General features: G+C 39.6%; 1 protein-coding gene across 10 annotated transcripts in view; it reads right to left on the bottom strand.

The window, feature by feature from the left end:
* LOC134511775 (poly(rC)-binding protein 3-like) overlaps positions 1-16,872 on the bottom strand; it is a 538,190-nt gene that overhangs the window by 279,347 nt on the left and 241,971 nt on the right. The window lies entirely within an intron of this gene.

Genomic DNA, 16,872 nt, shown 5'->3' with positions numbered 1-16,872 from the left:
AAAGTCAAGCAATCAGCGACAGTGGTTGCACCTCTGTGATAACATATTTAAGAAGGGGGAAAAAGTTACTGCGCAACAGTAATTGCAGATGCCAGAAGAGAGGGGTGACAATATGTAAGAGAAAAAACTGCAGACACCAAGGTCAGGTGTCTCAAGGAGGGGGAGGAGGTGCCTCAGGCGCTGGAGCAGAGACTCCCCTACAGCCCATTGTGAAGACCATGGTGAGGCAGGCTGTCTCCCTGCAGCCCATGGAGGTGCATGGTGGAGCGATATCCATCCACCCTGCACCCCATGGAGGACCCCACACCTTAGCAGGTGGATGCCTGAAGGAGGCTGTGACCCCATGGGAAGACCATGCTGGAGCAGGGTCCTGGCAGGACCTGTGGTCCCGTGGAGAGAGGAGTCCACGTTGGAGCAGGGGGACCCACACTAGAAAAGTCTGTTCCTGAAGGATTGTACCCCATGGAAGGGATCCACACTGGAGCAGTTTGTGAAGAACTGCAACCTGTGTAAAGGACTCACATTGGAGAATTTCATGGAGGACTGTCTTCCGTGGCAGGGACCCCACGCTGGACCAGGGGAAGAGTGTGAGGAGTAAGGAGTGGCAAAAACGTGTGATGAACTGACCACAACCCCCATTCCCTGTGCCACTTTGGGGGAGGAGGTAGAAGAAATTGGTAATGAAGTTGAGCCTAGAAAAAGGGAGGGGTGGGGGGAAGTTGTTTTAAGATTTGGTTTTCATCACCCAACTCTGATTTGATTGATAATGAATTAAATTAATTTCCCTGAGTTGAGTCTGTTTTGCCTGTGATGGTAATTGCTGAATGATCTCTCCCTATCCTTATCTTGACCCATGAGCCTTTTATTATATTTTCTCTCCTCATCCAGTTGAGGAGGGGAGGTGATAGAACAGCTTTGGTGGGCACCTGGTGTCCAGCCAGGGTCAGCCCACCACACTGAGATATATTGCCAGAGCTGTAGGGTGCATTTTAGAGCACAAATGACAGGAAAATACCAGATTACTAGCACATTTGCAGTATATAGCTTGACAAGGTCTATTTCAACTACTATTCCAAATAAAAAACAAGACTGACAAAACACTCATCCATTACCCAAGTACCTTTCAGCCCACACCGTCTTTTGACCTGTGCTTCCAGTTTACGTATTTCCACTTAAAGACATGCCCCAGCTTATGCTGTTGCTACACCAGGTGTAACTAGCACACATTGCTTATTGAAAAGAGTGACATTAAGGGCAAGAGTGTGGAGACCTGCGGAATGCCATCCAGCTCTCGCTATAGTTAATAAACACATCATAAAGCCCTGTTCAATGTTACTATTGTTCCATCTCCAGACTGTTGAATATATACGGCATTTCTAAACTACTGCTGCATGCTAGAGGCTGAAACAAGAGAACATACAGGAAAAATTATGTTGAAAAGCCAGTCTCAGGCTGATAATATAACTAAATTTCAGCTGGCGCCACACTTAGCTTAATTACACCAGTTGGAATGAAGGCTAGAGATAAAACCAGAAAAGCTATACCAGTGGTTTGTGCAACACAAAGGCAGTGCTCCTGCTCAGCAGGCAGTGGAGGAGAGGAGGTGGCCACAGAGGACATGAAGAGTACACCAGGGGCAGTCGGGAGCAGGCAAGTGATCCTGAGTCCCGCTGAGAACTGGCCTAAGGTGCAAGTTTAAGATTCCAGGTAATATAAATCAGCGCATTTAAACCCACTTAAATAAAGCTGTACTACCTTACACCTACTGCAAATCCAGTCCAACGTATTTCAGTTGATAGCAATGATAAGGTGAGAAGTGAATTTAAATTACTACTTGCATTAGAGGAATCAGTAATAATGAAAATGCAACCACTGGGGAAAATATCCCTTCAAATGAGAGCTTTACGATGCTAACATTATGTTGCACACATTATTAAAGAATAGTCTAACAGGTTGATTAGCCCTTTCTAATGGTGCCCATCCATTATTAATAAAGCAATCATACTTTTAAGGCCTGATTCTCAATTATTTCATTAGCTGAATGAAAAATTAAACAAAGATGAAGAGAGAAACATTTTCGCTTCCTTAGCAGCCCTGGAGAGGAAATCCTTTTCTCCCACAGTGTATTTACTGAATTATTTGACAAGCAGAATAACCAGCCTTTATCACTCAGGATTTTTGCTGGTGAACATACGCCAATGAGCCCAACAGATTTGTTCATTAAGTCTGACTCATGGAAAGATTTAAAAGAGTACATCATCTCAGCAGTAGGAAAATGCCAAGAGATTCAGATGCTTTGTTTGACCTTTGTTTATGAATTGGCTTCATCTACAAATGGGGCTGAAAGACTCCTACAAAAATCCTTCATCTTTTGAAAAAGGGCAAAAAGGAGCCTTCTTGAAATACAAGCTCAATAACACTTATGCACAAATCCATTTTGTATAAAACTCACAATATTTTTCCCCCCATTCACCAAATCACTGAGAAGCAAAAAAAGTGCAGTTCAGGCCAACTGTCTGAGATGAAATTCATAAAAAGAACATCAGCACTTCTAAGAATGAGTCAATGTTTAAAATCCAAGATGCTTCCCATTCTTCTGCTCACCTTCCCCATACTTATACAAACTTACTAGTCACCAAATTTCCATTTTCTGACAGATTAATACCCACTACCTTATGTGAGAGACAGAGATTCAGCTAGTGTCCTACCATGTGTCAAAAGATGCATACTGATTTTTGTAGACCAGATTAGCTCAGCCCATTGAATTAGTTTTCCATACACAGGCAGGATGTGGCACCAACCCCCAGGCTGACAGGCAAGCCACGGTTTGCAAGCAATGTGTGTGTCTGAACTATAGCCAAAGGGGGATGAAAACTTATTTGCTTGAACCTCTTGAATGTTTTGTACTTATTAATTCTTTCTGAAAGCCTCCACATACACTGCAGACCTCCTAGTAGTTGCTCTGAAACCAAAACTGCCTGCAGAATGTTGGTTATCAAAGATGTCTTTCAAAAGACCTAGGGACAGGACTGAAGGGAGGGCAATTTACATTGTATCATGCAAGAGCTGAAGCAAGGAGAAATGGATGAACAAATTTCTCCAACAACTCCCCAAGATATATAAGCAGGTCATGGCAGCTGCTGTTCGTGTATCCTTGCAGCTAATGCGCCATATCTGTAATGATGTTTGCTGGTATTTTGGAGAATGGGCTTAGGGATCATTTCCTTCCCACATTCTTGGGGTGTCTCCCAGCCCCAGGGGCACATGTGATCAACAAGGCACGCTTGCTTGTCAGAAATGAACTCTTCACTCAGCTTCACTGCTCAAACCACTTCACTGCCACTCAAAGCAGAAACACTTGAAAAAACAGAAAAGTGCGATTTTTTCTCGTATGCAGAGAAGGTGGAGCAGGGCATTCAAGAAATATATTTGTAGGAATGTTCGTCTAAGTACTCCTTGGTTTTGGTGTTCCAAACATCATCTTATTTTCTTTTTTTTTCCCCTCTCTTTTTTTCTTTGATTTAAATGCAACTCTACTGTATTAAAGTTATTTTTATATTCATGGCTGATGCAACAGAGGGAATATTTGGAAAGCGAAGTGAAAGCAGAGATGTAGTGAACGGAATTTAAAAGATTGCCCTAAGAACACAAAGCAACAGAAACAAAAAGACATGTTTCTGGGAGAAGATTATGAAGGGCGTGGTGAGATTCATCTCTACGGGAAAACAGACAAGAGGAATATGAGTATTGTTTTGTGGGTTTTTTTTGGTTTGTTTTTTTAATAATAAACCATAGCATTCTTCCAAAAGAATTGTATATCATGAGACTAAGCCTAACATAACATTTTCCTTCTTCTACTGTTGCCTTTGTGTCAACTGGAAGAGCAGCCAGAAGCACAGCCTAAACAGCAGCCACCAGAGCAGGCAGACCCAGCAACAGGCCCTCAGGCTCTTGGAAAATGGCAAGGTCTTTGTTGTTCATTGTGTATGATGCCTAGCACAATTGCGTCCTTTGATTACTGTTCCTGTTACTATTTCTTAGTAACAAAATTTTCTGGACTACATGAGACATCATTGCCACATCTCCCCTGCAAGCTTTTAAAGTCCAAAGCTTATGTATAGCTTGTTTCCAGTATTGATTATAACATAGTGCTTTTTGAGTCTCCATTGTATAACACTGTGATGACCCAGGCCTACTAAATGACTGCAGACTGACCAAGATATTAAAGTCATAGGAAGGGAGGAAAGGTTTGCTTCTATTACCATTCTGCTAATGTGCTTCATGTTGCTAATCCTTGACCTCAATCTGCTAATACAATATTTCCAGATTTGGAGTGCCGGCATCATTTTTGAGTGCATCCATTCTGGTGCAAGAAATTTAATTTGGGCTTACAGTAAGCAACAGAATTGAAAACTGACGAGGTGATAGTACAGCATATTAGAGTATCTGATTTCTGATTTACTTTTTGCAACGCTATAGAAACAGATTAATGTACAGAGATTAGAGGTCTGAAAGGACTGGAAGACAATATCCATATGCAGTAAACCAGACGTCTAGTGCAACAAATACCCACTCATTACCTGTTATTAAAAAAAATGAACTAAAATACACTCATAGTAACATGCAATGTTGCAAGAAAGGAAGTACAGTATGAGAAACATGGATAACCCCGTGAAAGACAAAGAGATCCTGTATATTTTTGGAGAATGTCAGTTGTGATTCTTTGTAATCATACTTTGAAATAAGTGACATATTTTTCATTTCACTAGCTCAGAAAAGGCTGAATGAACTCCCCCTCTCTGTTGTTATGAAAGAGCTCTAATCATAACTCCTGCATCATTACATTATTTGGAAAGTAGATTATGAGTCCTAATCTTTCCACTACAGGTGACAAGCAGTTTTGTCATAGGATTTTGCAAAAACAGGGTCAGTCCAAATATTCAGTCAGTATTTCAGCATGAAAAAATGGGCTTTATGAAGCCCATGTTGACAAGCAGAAAGTATTACTTCTCCTGCATGTTCAAATGAAAAGTGGATGAATAATCATTAGTGAACCTATTTACTCCCGAAAATGTGGAAATTATTCACAATTTTGCTTTTTCTATTAACCTGGCTTCTGATATGCAACCAACGTATTTCAGGATATCTCCTATCTGAACAGTACTTATTAAAAAAGTAATAATAATGCACTAGTAAAAATGTAGGGGCCTTCAACAAACATTTGACTTAGAGCTGTATTCCATATTTCAGCAAGTCTGTGGAAATTAGATACCACTTTTCCCATCTCCACCAGTAGCTTGCTAGGGGAGTTAAGGAAACTACATATTTTCCTCACTTAACCAATGGGTTTCTTGGGACCCTTAATTAGCCAATGTTTCTAAGTCATTGAGATAACATTTACAAAAAACTTTATTCTCTTACAAGTGTAAACAGAATATGAGAGGGTTTCTACCATTTGTTTGGGTTGGGGTCTTTTTGCATTCAGTTCCCTACAGCTGAGAAGATTTGTTTAAAATTTCTTAATCACATTGAGTTTTTTGGGAACCATACTATGGGTGAAAAAACTCTGAGACAATGGAGTGAATTCTGCATCAACTAAATGCCTTGTGAAGTCACTTGTAAAGATTAGGTTTCAAATTCATTATTCAAACTCCTTTTGTTAGTTCGATGTTTACACACACAGACTTAACAGGCAAAGTAACTTTTTTTTACATGGGAGGGTTGTTTCACTGGTTTCTTGTTTTCAGTTGAAGTGTTTAGCATGAGCCAGGGATTCTAGACTAGTTTCACTAGTTTCCAGTGTTGGCACCACTGGGAAGTCGAAACCTGAATCTTGCTCTAAATAGGTATTTTAATGTCTAATAACTAATTAATAATTTAAGCTTCTCCTCCCTTTTAAATAATGCATTGAGAATTCTTTGTAGCTGCCTCTGGGTTTTGAGTTTCTATAATTACGTTAAAATTTTCTCTGTGCAACCACCGGGTCTATAGACCAAGATCACTTAAGTTACTACATACCAGTTGGAATCTGGGAAACAGAGCTCTAGGACACTGGTGAAAACCACCAGCAAAGAAGGTCTTACTCAGAATATGCCTAGAGGAAGCTGAATTTTTCTTTTAAGCCACCACCTCTTCCCTGCCAGGAGGATCCTGACATTCTTCCTCCCTCTCTTCCCTGCTTTTATTTTTTCCTGTTCATTTTTTTACAGAAATTCTGGCTAAAGAGAAAAAAAGGTTTATCTTTACATATGATAGTTTAAGCCACAGTTAAAAAACAACTGACTGCCAATAGCACATGACACAGTAGGGTTGTAGACAGACACCAGGGAAAGAAGGACGCATACGAACAGGGACCAACTTAAAAAAAATACCTTCCTTCAACCCATTTTAACAGCAACAAAGTAATTTTTCCCTTTCAGAATAGGACACTGTCTTTCTCTCTCATCCTCCCACACTGCAGTGCTCTGTTCCTGTAATTTCCGTTATTAAACTTTGCTTAGACATAAAAATGTCAACGAAACAGCACAGAGAGAAACATTATAAAAAGAATTCCTTCTGGGAACTACAGACCTCCTAAGAAATGGATATGAATAAATGGAAATTTGGATCTATGAAAAAGCAAAGGGCTTTGTGAAAAAACACATTAATAACTGAGGAGAATCAAGACAAATCTACAACAAAGCAAGCAATTCTGTAACACCAAGAACGACTATGTGTGATGAAATTTCAGAAATAAATATTATATTCTTCCTAAATGGATTGGTTTATTATACTACAGCTTCTAGGTGTTCTGAAGACGCAGCTTTGCTTTCACAAAAAAACCCCACCCTCAAATCAAATTCTAAATGGTGACTCATAAATTACTCTGTTTCTTTACGACACATCAGTCACAGTTTCTCCCTCACTATGACTGGTTTAGCATAAGGTTCTTTTCAATGAGTTACTGGTATTAGAATTTTCTCAGACACTCTTATACCCATAAAAAAAGCGTAATAATTTCCCAACTCAGTGTCAACATGTTATTGTTTCTAAGACACTTAACCCCCTGCTCCCAGATCCAAATGCTCCTATTTAGTATTTGCTTTTTGTTTATGCACATTTTTTTTTCAGCAGCTATTACTGCTTTTCCTGATTTTATTCACTTTTAAATTAATTCATTTGTTCCTCCTCTCTTAGCAAGAGTAGCCTATCCTGAATCATAACAACACTTAAAACTTCTTGGAAAACGAACAAATTTTTTTGCTAGTTGCACTACACACAACTCTATTCTGCTTAAAAATGCCCTTAAAACCCCAAATTATCAACAGTTTCAAAGATCAGAAATTATATAAAAAGTTCTCATCACATTGCTGTTGCATAAATGCTGAAAATTTGGAAATTAGATTTTGATCTAGTTTCTACTACAATGAAATTATGATAAAATCTTTTGAAAGAGCACCAACAATCAGAACCAGACCTACCATATTATAAATGAAATGCTGCTTTACTTCATTACACAAAAATTTATGAACAGATGTAGAGCCCAGAGCTTTCATTCTGCTTCCTATGGGAAAAAGGAAGAAGTCTTCTTACTAGCAGTCTGATTTACATCAGTCATCATTCTGCTTATCAATAGTTCCAACATCATGTTAGCTGGATTTCACCTTCCAATTTTCTAAAGTATAAATCAAATTAACAAACTTGTGAAGAAGTATATAAATAATGTAACATGTACTCTGCAAAACACTGGTAATCCTAGCTGAGACACAGTAAAGCCTGTGTAATCACCAAAATTTCAATAAAAGCAATCTCCAAGATGACTCTTGTCTAAGTATTTTTCCAATGTCCTGTTGAGCCTACTTTTTGCATTTGTAACGTCCTTCATTGAGGAATCGTACGTCTACAACACTGTGCATAAAATCACCCTTCATTTATTTGTTTTGAACCTGGTTTCTACCAGGATCACTCAATGGGCTCTAGTTCTTGTACTGAAAGAGATGGTGAGCAATCAGTATTGTTTACCCTCCGTTCACACTCGCAATTTCATAGTTTTCTGTCAGATCTCACCTCAATCGCTGCTTTTCAAGGAAAAGAAGTCCCAGCCTACTCAGTGATTTCTTATATGGAAGTCATTCCACATCTTTCTCACATGGCAGTTTAATTCTCTCAAAGACCTCTATCGAGGGACTTAGAGTCAAAGCAGACTGTATCAGTTGAGTCACTCATCTCCACATACTTGCTGACCACTTAAACTAGAATAGATTTGATGATGAAGATTCCTTTACAGTAGCCATACTGATTCTTTCCAAATAGATCATGTTTATCCAGGTGTCCATTAAGTCTATCTTTTTTTATAATTTCTACTAGTTTCTCAGCATGGATCTCAGCTACAGGACTACTGTTTCCAGGTTCCACCTAAATCTTTCTTCAAAGATGGGCATCACACCATCCTCCTATATTCAAATACCAACAAAGGTTTAAAACAGGATGTTACACTCTGCTACTATTAAGCTATTTTATCCCTGAGTTATTTTGGGAATAACTTTGTGAATACTGTCCGGTCCTCGTATTCTGCTAGTGTGCATTTCCTCTATTTCTACTACAATATCTTTACATTTACTTCAATTCCACACAAAGCTGCTGTTGTGCCCTTCCCAAAAATAAGGTTTTGCTGTGGGACTCTCCTTGGTTACATCAGCACTCACTGCTGAAGAGAAGAGCTCATTTGGCCTGTCAGCAATGTACGTCTGCTTCTTTTATACTTCTACCCTTTCCTCAAGTGTTTGTTCTTTATGCTTGGCCTTTTGAACCCTCTCTGGAAGGCTTCTTGCTCCTGGGTATGGATAGGGATCAAAGTTAGTTCCGATTCCTTTAACTGCTTGCTCTTCAAACTCTTCTTCTGTCTGCTTAATGGCACCTTTCTGCAACTGGACAGAGCTTAAGATGCTTTTTCTTTCCTTAATTTAGATTCAATTTCTGTTCCCTGAAGGACGCTTTCTTATAGAATCATAGAATTGCCTAGGTTGGAAGGGACCTTTCACATCATCTAGTCCAACCATCAACCTAACTCTGACAAAACCATCACTAAACCATATCACTAAGCACTATGTCTATGTGTCTTTTAAATACCTCCAGGGATGGTGACTCAACCACTTCCCTGGGCAGCCTGTTCCAATGCATAATAACACTTTCAGGGTAAAAATTTTTCCTAATATCCAGTCTAAACCTCCCCTGGTGCAACTTGAGGACATTTCCTCTTGTCCTATCATCTGTTACTTGGGAGAAGAGACTGACCCCCCCTCACTACAACCTCCTTTCAGGTAGTTATAGACAGTGATAAAATTACGTTGCTGATTAGCCATGCTTTTATCCTTTTTCAGTCCTTCCTCTAGTGTTTTACTTCCAGGATGGTGTTGCTTGCTAATCTTCATGCCATGGGTAAGGATAAATCTTTACTCTAAGGATAAGCTGCTTCTTTTAGGTTCTATTAATGATGCTTTCTCATTTTTTACACAGCTCACTTTTTTGAATGGAACCAGGCAATATTTTGCTACCTGTTGCTCTTGAAGGGGTGCCAAATCTTAATACAGTATTGGTGACAACACTGATACAATGATGCTTCAGCTGTAAGATTTCACACCAGGCCATTTCTTACATTGCTGAAGACTGATTCAAGGGCTGAATTTTCCTGTGTGAGTACTCTGAACAGCTGCTCTACATGAAGCAATCATTGATAGCACCTAAGAATTATGTCTCTGCTTCATCTCCTGATATAACTTTTGCCCAATTCACATGGGAAGACTTCGAGTTACCCAGTACTAGTTTTCTCTGCTTCTCTCTGAATATTATACTGGTTCTGCCATTCTGGTCCAGCAGCGAGTAATGTGTCCCGAGTATTATATTCTTCCTGTTCATGCTTGGATTTCAATCCAGACAGATTCTAATGTTACAAATTGCAATGGTGAGTTAACTGACGTGGTTTGGATCTTATCTCCTTTAACTTATAGTATTATTATTCCACCTTATCTTTCTTGTATATTTGGTATTAGTGCCTCTCTGATTATCTTCTTTTCAGTGAGATGTTGACATACACTATTACATCCATGTCTTCATGTAATTATGAATTCCAGCTCCATCTTAATTCTTAGACTTCCACAATTTCTTTAGAAGTACACATACCACTATCCTAGTTCCTTTCTTGGCAGTCTATTTAAATGACACTCCATTTGTTTTTTATTTCCTATATTTTTGGGAAAGAAGATAACCAAATACTCAGCTAAGGATATAAATGCTTTCTATCTTGCCTTAGAAACATTATCCCAGACTGCTATTGCACCTAGTAGAAACATCAACAGTTCAGTGCCTGATTGTCCTCTGGGCATCCCAGTCTGGCCATTTGGTGTAAATCTTCTCTGGCTACTCCTGTTAGTTTTGTCTTATTAAGAAAGGTGCATGGCATTTCAATGAAGGCATAATTTCTTCATGCCAGCATACTGTTTTCTCCAAAGGCTACAGCTGGAGTTATCCACTGTTACATATGTCTGAATGGCATACGCTTATGACCTGCAAGAGGCTCATTTCTTCTATGCTTGGTATTAGCAATTTTTCAAACAATCTGACTAAAGTCAAATGAAGACAGAAGAGCCTGCTACCACTGTCAGCAGTAGATAACTTAGAAAGTCATAAAAAGAGGCCAAACATACTTGTCCCAGACTGTAGCAACTCTTCCCAAGCCAAAGATGCTATCTTCAGTTTGGAAAACCTTGATGTTGTTCTTCCATTGAGTTCTCCAATCACATTCTGAATCCATGTAAATAAAGCCCTAGCAGAATTGTAGGTAGAACACAGATGGAATGTGAAATTTTTCATCCCTGATCTGATCACTGGTCCGTCAGATTCTTATCAGGAGTGGTAAATGCACCTTGTGTTAGAGCATCTATAGACCAGCTATATATAAAAGACAAGAAGAGTTGCGTTTCTTCCTTCTGAATTGACTACATATAGAATGATAACAAGTTGCATCCCTGCTAAGTGGAACATGGCTCTAATGCCTATGACTACTCTTTACAGTTGAAATTTGGGAAAAGCAAAACAAAATTCTTTCTGAAGTGCCATTCCACGTCCTCCCCACAGGAAAATCAACACAACTCCACAGAAGTTCAGTGGAGCGACAAAATTAACAGTGTCTCTCCCCAGTTTCTGCCTCCACCCTCCACCACTGTCAGGCACAGCATGCACCTGAAAAGAACACATTACAGACAAAAACTCTTCTGTTAAGCTGAGAGCCTGTCTAATGCAGCTTAAGCTATAAAGCCCACACCTTTAGGGAACACTTTAAAAAAAAATAAATAAATCCACCACCTGTTTTTATTCAGAAAAGAAAGAACACTAAACTGCATATTTTACTCTTTTTCAACAAAGCTACTTCAAAAGTAGATGGGATGTGAGAGATGCACATGGCCCTCGCTTAGCTCTCCTCAGCCTTTAAAAGAGCTCTGACCTAGCAAAGTTCAGAGCACTTGAACACTCTTGTGTTGGGCATGTTCTGCAGCTCTTTTACTAGCCAGGAGGCGTACCTTGAAATAGAAACATGATGCATTCATGAGCAGCTGTGAAATGTTCTGCTTTTGAAAACTGTAAGGAGCACCAGATGAATTTGCCCAACTGCTTCCTCCTAAGGTACAACTTCTTATCACTTGCTCTAGGTCAGAACTATGTTGCTCTAAAATAACGCATCTGAAAATCTGGATGTTATAAGCAGTTAAATACAAACAAATGCTTAAGAGCCTCATGAGAGCCTAAATTTTAGCTCTTAATATTAAGTTCAGCTGTGAGAAAGAAAGAGTAGTAGTCTTTCCCTGGACAAAATAGAGAGACTAAGAGAGGGAACCCCTGAGGATTTTTTCAACTATATAAGTCAAAATTGTGTACTGATATTTAAATAGGTATAAACACATGCATACAGACATCCATGTACAGAAACTGTTATTTATCCTGAAGTTATATCAAGTGGTTTCATTTATTGTCTGGGACAAAGGATGCTTGCTAAATCAGCTAGCTAGCGTACCATTAGCATTGTGACAAAACAAACCTAACCTTGACTAACTACAGACAGCCAATCTCCAGAACTAGTGACTTGTCTAGGAAACTGAACTCGCATCAAACTAAACCATCTATGATTTTGCTGGAACAATAGCTGTTGATGTGAGAAGCAAAAAAAAAAACCATCCAGGGTTCTATGCAACAGGGAGGGAAGTAAAACTGCCTGTTTATCTATCATTTTTAATGTACAAGCTGCATTAATAAAGCTCTGCGAAATGACACTAATTAGGAGACAAGTCATATTGTAAGTACTCCGTGGATTTCTTGCTGCTTGATAGGGTTTATTCTTAGACTTTGTTCCTGAAGCTTTCATATGATTTAAAAAGAAAATCATCCTCCACACTGAAATATCTGCGTTCCTTTAGCAAAAACTTCACTAACAATCTTTGCTTCTCTCTTTCTGAAAGGTGGACTGCCCCAACATGATTTCCTTTCTAAACTGAGTCACTTGTTCCTCTTCATGCCTCTTCATGAGCCATTTCCATGCATCAAAATGGGGAAATTTAAGAGGAAAAAATAAAAAAAAGTTCATTTTTCCCCAAATGTTTTACAGGAAGTGTCCTCAAAACCAGACATCCTCAAGGGGAGAGCTATCTATTCTAATTTTGCCATGATGCACAGTCCACGCTTGTTTTACAACAGCCAGCCAGGAGACACAAACCTCACTGTAGGTATAAGTAAAAGATGCCTCTGACAGCAGACTTCTTGTGGTGGCTGTGGCTAGAGAAGGGATCCAGAAATGTCAGTACCACATGCAGCTTGTCTCCCTTGAACAGCCCTTCAGTCCTACTGCTACCACAGAGGGCAAGGCTGAGCTGGAGAACACAGCAGCTCCTGCGGGGAAGAAATGGTCCCCTCAGCAGCTGCGGCGGACACCCTGCCCCTGACGGCATCAGGAGTAGCAAGCTCTGTCTACACTCTCACAAAGCCTTGAGCTGGCTCAGAGAGAAGAGCTGATGTATTCCTCACTGTTTTAAGATGATTGTCTCTTCCTTCCATCCCTGTACTCATTTTGTAATCAACCTTTCAGCAGATGAAATGAAACATCATTCTGATTACAAGTGCATCTTTAAAACATCATTTCTGAGCATAATTTCCCAGTGACTAGACAAAGAAAACTTCTGATTTACCATCTGCTTTTAATTCCTTTCTGAGTGAAGATTATGAGTAAATAGGTCATCTTCATGTCTCCTCAGTTAGTCTACTTAGAGTCTCTGAATCCATCCATATATGACTGAAGGCACTAAACACAAAAGCCACGTTATCTGAAGTTGGCGAGTGGCTTCTCTTCCAAGTGTACTGCAAGACAGGTACATTAATACCTCCAGCACACACTTATGCAGTACGGTGATGGGAAATCCTTCCCCATCACTTGAATTCTTATATCCTGCTAGGACTGAATCATAGCTGCCTAAGGATGCTGGAAATTATTATTCAGTTGAAGATTATTTTTCTCTATTAAGATGCATTAAAAAGGAAACACTTATAATCTCTCATGTTCAAACTTTTCACATCGCTTTCTGCAAGAGCAAGGTCATTAAACAGTTGCTTATTTTGACCCTTTGAAATGACCGCAATTTAGTAATGTAATTACAGTTCTTCACCTGTCACTGCATACCACTTTGTTAGAAGCTTTGGAATGAATTTCTGTGCAAATGAAAGTGATTGTCAGCATTGTTACCGGTCATAAAGAATGAGTTCAGAGTGTTTCTTAATAGGATGCAAACGCCGTGAGTTGTTTCTGATAAATTACTTCAGTCCTAAAAAATAAAGAGTTTAGAAAGGTGAATGTGAAGATGCAGTCGGCAAGACAGCAAATGTTAGAGGAGGACAGAGCTGTAAGTGTGGGCACAGCAGGATACCAAGACTTACAGAAAACCAGCAGAAGTGCACGCCTGGAGTATGGGGCCTTTTTTAATAAGCATCAAGCTTCTCTGAAACAAACAGCCTTCCAAGGTAGCATTGCACTTTCTGGAAAGGTGCGATGGAAGTCAGTTAATTGCTTGTCCCCAAACATTTAACTTCATTGTGTCACTCAAAGTTTCTCATTTTGGCTTACAATACATTTCTCTATTACCAGCCAGCTGGAGAAGTGTGTTCCCAAAATTGACAACTGGTCTGTTTAATCACACTCTTCGTATTTTGAAACTGGCCACATCCAAAAGTCCTCGCTTAATCTTGTGACATCTCAAGCAATCAGATCACTGTGAGGACTGTCACATTAGTGTGCTATCCTGATGCATCCCTAATATACCTTACTGTGCCTCATCCTTTTCTGGCTCAAAAGGACTAGATAGCAAGCAAGAAAGATGAATCAGACCAAAACTTTGTCTACTTCTGCCTAAAATGCCTTCAGGAAGCAGCCAGAGAATACAGGGCCTGGTTCCTCCAGCACATTTAGTTCCAAGGTATGACAGGCCAGCTTGGAGACAGTTTTTGTTCAGGTATACATTTTAAAGGCCAGTTTAGTTGTCTACATTTTTAATCTATCTTAAACACAGCAATAATAAAACATCGATAGGGGAACTCAGTTTGCCAAGAAATGGCTCATAGGAGACTTTAAAACTGCCTGCAGAACTCTTCTATTTTTCAGACTCATAGGACCAATCAGGTTGGAAGGGATCTCAGGTCCCTGGTCCAACCCCCTTCTCAAAGCAAGATCAGCCCTGAGGTCAGACCAAGTTGCCAAGGGCTTTATCCAGACAGGTCTTGAAATCCTCCCATGATGGAGGCTGCACAACATCTCCGTTCCCATGCCTAGCTGTTCTCAAGGTGAAGAAGTTTCTCCCTATATCTACCAGTCTGAACCTTCCTTTTTCAGCTTACAGCTGTTGCTTTTAATTCTCCTGCCATGCACATCAGTGAAGAGCCTGGCTCCGACTTCTTGCTCACCTCCTCACGGGTGTTGGCAGGCCACTCTTCCCCAAGCTGAACAAGCCCCATTCCCTCAGCCTCTCCTCACAGGGCAAATGCATCAGCCCCCCAACCATCTTGGTGACCCTTCACTGAACGTGCTTCAGTTTATCATTTTTCTTTTACTAGCAGCCCAAAACTGGATAAAAGATTCAAGAAGTAGCCTAGAAAGGCCAACTAAAGAGGCATAATCACTTCCTTTGATCTAACTGCAGTTCTGTTAATGTATCCCACTATAGTGCTAGACTTCCTCGCTGCCAGGGCACACTGCTAACTCACAAAAAATACATAAATGATAGATTAATTTGATGGAAAAGATGTGTAAAAAGTGCATGCTAATAGAAATAAAATAACATCTAGATCCAACTGTAAGAAAAACTAACTACACTAACTACTAAGGAGGAAAACAAGATAAATCATAGAATCATTGAGGTTGGAAAAGACCTTTAAGATCATTGAGTCCAATCATTACTTATACAAATAGTCACTTATACCTCAGGCAATTTTTAGTCTTTAGTATTGATGTTCTGTTTCTGCTGACAATTAGTCTTAAAACCTTACAGGAAATAATAGGTGAATATTTCAACAGTTCTAACAGGACAACACTAAAAAAAAAACCTTCATTCACCCAACATAACACAGCTTACCAGGCTTATTAGTCTGCTGAAACTAGGATCTATTGGCTCTTTTTTTGGTGTGAGTGAGTGCTAAATATATACAAGAAGCACTGAGGAGGGAAGAGTAATCAAAGTGCTTAACTTATCATCACTGAATTAGAGGCCCAGGCATCTCTGATTCCTTGCCCCAAATCATCTTTAATAGGAATGTAATTTTAAGAATCTTTACCTCCAGATTGGTCACAAGCAATACTACATAATATTGGATGTTTTATGTTTGTCTTAGGATTTCGTGTTTGGACCGTCACCATTGATATCTGTCTGCTAGCAGTAAAGAACACTTTGCAGGACTTGAGGGTTCATCATCGATTTTATCATATTGTTACGCCCAGACCCTTTTATAGATCTTTCAGGACTTCTAAAAGCTGAGCGATCTTCACAAAGCCACTGCTGTATATTCCATTTCTGTTAGGTTAAAGCTAAGCTAAACCCAAAGTGGGCTGATGGTATCAAAGCGGGCTTTCATCTGAAAGGTCCTAAGGTCATAGCAATCAGAAAATTTCTTATGTGTTCCTCCTTACTCATACTGAACTCAAAATACCTACTTGATCACATACATTTCTTCAGGGACTTCCCCATTCTCCGCAGGCCTCTGCATGTTCCCTTAAAAGCATGCCCATTCATGGATTACCTCCAGTCTCGGAATTAGATTAACTTCTGCAAGACAAAGGTCACCATTATTCAGATCTCATTCTTTTATCGAAGGCAAATGAATTCCAAATATTTTCACCTTCAGTGCACATGACATATTAAGTGAGTGCATCTGCACCTTACCGTTCTGTGTGTCAGACTTACCCCATGTCAGAGACCTTCCTGAATTTTCTGTTATTTTCCTGTTTATTTCTTTTTATGGGTTCCTGGAGAATCAGTTGCTAATGGCTTTTGTAGACAGGGACATGAATTTGTCATTTTTCTGTTTAATGTTTCTAATAAAGTGCATTGTGAATCATCATAGTCTCAGGACAAATTGCACTTGAGTGAAGGAGGAAATGAGCAGGATGAAACCTCCTGTCTCCTTGTGTGATTAGATGCACACAGGCTGCAGCATATTTAGAGTGAAGGGATAAGACTCAGTTATGACGAACATAATGAAGAGTCGTTATTCAGGACGTTGGAAACTGCCAAATCCCCTGCTTATTCCTCAGTCTTATTAAACAAACTGTCTTCTCTGCTGCTACCTGCCCAAGAACTCTTTATGCCC

This window comes from Chroicocephalus ridibundus, chromosome 2 (genome assembly GCF_963924245.1).
Source record: "Chroicocephalus ridibundus chromosome 2, bChrRid1.1, whole genome shotgun sequence".
In the NCBI taxonomy this organism is placed as follows: Eukaryota; Metazoa; Chordata; class Aves; order Charadriiformes; family Laridae; genus Chroicocephalus; species Chroicocephalus ridibundus.
The sequence above is the reverse complement of the archived record's forward strand: the minus strand, read 5'-3'. Positions and strand labels throughout refer to the sequence as shown.